Source organism: Anolis sagrei, chromosome 9, assembly GCF_037176765.1.
Source record: "Anolis sagrei isolate rAnoSag1 chromosome 9, rAnoSag1.mat, whole genome shotgun sequence".
NCBI lineage: Eukaryota > Metazoa > Chordata > Lepidosauria > Squamata > Dactyloidae > Anolis > Anolis sagrei.
In genome coordinates this window covers 18,350,501-18,354,130 of record NC_090029.1, presented here as the reverse complement: position 1 = coordinate 18,354,130, position 3,630 = coordinate 18,350,501, and positions in this window count along the sequence as shown.

Below are 3,630 nucleotides of genomic sequence, written 5' to 3'. Positions count from 1 at the left end.
CAATGGCATCGAACGTTTGCAGTATATGCATTCTATAATCTCCCCTGAGTCTGAGATAGGGCAGAATATAAATAAAGTATTATTATTATTATTATTATTATTATTATTATTATTATTATTATTGTATTTAGAACTAAATTTCCAAAAAGCAAGTGTTGCTTTTGTTGTTGTATGTACTGCAACTTGAGCATCCACAGATTTCGGTATTTGCAGGCGGCGTTAAAACCAAAACGTAGGCGTGTCCTAAAAGCTCACTGTATGTATAAAGGAGCCCAACAAGTTGCTCAAGGAAAACCTTGTTTATTTGAAAACCAGATGCTTCAACACTGTTTTTTTTTTCAAAAAATACAAAAACGTCATGACAAATTTTAAGAAAGTCTGGCCATTGTTAGAAACAATCTGGTCACGATCTTTTCTAGGATCAAGTCCGCATGCTGCCTTGAAGTTGAGAATTCCAACCTGCAGGATTCAGGTGGGAAATGGGGGGCCATTTCCCCTATACGTTCTAGAACAAATCACTCCGTTGAATGTCTATGCCAAACAGAAGCCCTTTAGAGCAGTGTTTCTCAACCTGGGGGTCGCAAGAGGGGTCAGATGGGTTGCCAAAGACCATCAGGAAACACAGTATTTTCTGTTGGTCATGAGAGTTCTGTGTGGGAAGTTTGGCCTAATTATATAATTGGTGGGGTTCAGAATGCTCTTTGATTGTAGGTGAACTATAAATCCCAGAAACTACAACTCCCAAACGTCAAGCTCTATTTTCCTCAAACTCCACCAGTATTCACATTTGGGCATATTGAGTATTCTTGCCAAGTTTGATCCAGATCCATCATTGTTTGCTTCCACAGTGCTCTCTGGATGTAGGTGAACTACAACTCTAAAACTCAAGGTCAATGCCCAACAAACCCTTCCAGTATTTTTTGTTGGTCATGGGAGTTCTGTGTGCCAAGTTTGGTTCAATTACATCATTGGTGGAGTTGAGAATGCTCTTTGATTGTAGGTGAACTATAAATCCCAGCAACTGCAACTCGCAAATGACAACATCAATCCTTCCAACTCCACCAGTATTCAAATTTGGGTGTAGTGGGTATTTGTGCCAAATTTTGTCCAGTGAACAAAAATACATCCTGCATATCAGATATTTACATGATGATTCATAACAGTAGTAAAGTTAGAGTTATGAAGTAGTAGCAACCAAAATAATGTTATGGTTGGGGGTCACCAAAATCGGAGCTCCCGGTGGGTTAAACCCCTGTGCCAGCAGGACTGAAAACCGACAAGTCGCAGGTTTGAATCTGGGAAGAGCGTGGATGAGCTCCCTCTATCAGCTCCAGCTCCTCATGCGGGGACATGAGCGAAGTCTCCCACAAGGATGCTAAAACATCAAAACATCCGGGCATCTCCTGGTCAATGTCCTTGCAGACGGCCAATTCTCTCACACCAGAAGCGACTTGCAGTTTCTCAAATCACTCCTGACACGACAAAACAAAACAAAACAAAAAAAATCCTACAAGATGAGGAACTGTATTAAGGGGTCGCAGGATTAGGAAGGTTGAGAAACAGTGCTTTAGAGAAACAGTAAATGCTTATATTCAAGTCGGGTGGCCCTTAAAGATGGCTTCATGGCCCGTAATGCCCTCTGGATCCTTCTCAGACTGCCTTTGTTTTGGATGCATCTGCACTGCATTATTAAAGCACTTCGACACCACTTTAAACTACCATTGCTCAAGGCTATGGAAATATGGAAGTTGCTGTTCGATGTAGCACCAGCCCTCTTTGGCAGAGAAAGCTTAACCTTGTAAAATTACAGCTCCAATGATCCCATAGTCTTGAGCCATGGCAGTCAAAGTGGACTCAAGCTGCACTGATTCTACAATGTAGATGCACTCTAAGCGACTTGCATAAAAGCATTTCAATACAATTCTAAAATCCTCAAACATTAAGAGGACCCAAAGGGCTGGACATTGTTTCAAAGGGCTTTCCCTGGCTTGGCACCATATTTTCATGGCACTTTCACAACTCACGTCTTTCCTTGTATTGACGTTGCTGCCGTCGACATGCTAAGGGAGGAGAGGCTGGCCGGCTTATGGTCTCCATGTGCATAGCTTAAAAATGTAGTAGGGAAACGGTTAGCCGGAACCCCAGAAGTATTGGCTCAGTTGTACAATGGCTTCCTGGCACCGTTTATCGGCCACCCCAAATCCACATTGATATTTACATGAGGCTGAATAACCTGCCATTCCATGGTTCATGCAACCCCAGTTGGAGCATTGCTCCGAATGATTATGGATATGTGTTGTCGAAGGCTTTCATGGCCGGAATCACTGCGTTGCTGAGAGATTCCCGGGCTGTCTGGCCATGTTCCAGAAGCATTCTCTCCTGACGTTTTGCCCACATCTATGGCAGGCATCTTCAGTGATTGTGAGGTCTGTTGGAAACTAAGCAAGTGGGGTTTATATATCTGTGGAATGATGTCCAGGGTGGGAGAAAGAACCCTTGTCTATTTGAGGCAAGTGTGAATGTTGATTAGCACTGAATGGCCTTGCAGCTTCAAAGCCTGGCTGTTGCTGCCTGGGATCCTTTGCTGGGAGGTGTTAGCGGATTGTTTCATGGCTGGAATTCCCCTGTTTTTTGAGTGTTGCTTTTTATTTACTGTCCTGATTTTAGAGTTTTTCTTAATACTAGTAGCCAGATTGTGTTCATTTTCGTGGTTTCCTCCTTTCTGTTGACACTGTCCACCTGCTTGTGGATTTCAATGTCTTCTCTGTGCAGTCTGATATGGTGGTTGTGCAAGTCGTAGAATCATAGAATCATAGAGTTGGAAGAGACCTCATGGGCCATCCAGTCCAACTCCCTGCCAAGAAGCAGAATATTGCATTCAAATCACCCATGACAGATGGCCATCCAGCCTCTGTATAAAAGCTTCCAAAAAAGGAGCCTCCACCACACTCCAGGGCAGAGAGTTCCATTGCTGAACGGTTCTCACAGTCAGGAAGTTCTTCCTTATGTTCAGATGGAATCTCCTTTCTTGTAGTTTGAAGCCATTGTTCTGCGTCCTAATCTCCATGGAAGCAGTAAACTAGCTTGCTCCCTCCTCCCTGTGGCTTCCTCTCACATATTTATACATGGCTAAGTGGTCCACCATTTCTGTGTTCGCCAAAAATATGCTATGTCTAGGTTGGTTCATCAGGTCCTCTGCTATTGCTGATCAGTCCAACTCTAAAATCAGGGTAGTAGACAAAGAACAACACTCAGAAAACAGGGGAATTCCAGACATGAATAAATCAGGGCCAACTAACATCTCCCAACAAAGGATTCCCACATGTCCGATCATATTCTAAAGTACAGTGGATGCTCCACAATAACTGGTTTTAGTGGCTCAGGTGCCATGCAAAAAAAGTTAGAAAAATGCAAATGAAAAAAATGAAGCTGACCATAGAAACAGCCAGGCTTTGAAGCTGCAAGGCTATTCAGTGCTAATCAAGGTGGTCAATAGCAACATTCACGCTTGCCTCCAAGAGACAAAGATTTGTTTCTCCCACCCTGGACATCATTCCACAGATCTCTAAACCTCACTTGCTTAGTTTCCAACAGACCTCACAACCACTGAGGATGCCTGCCATAGATGTG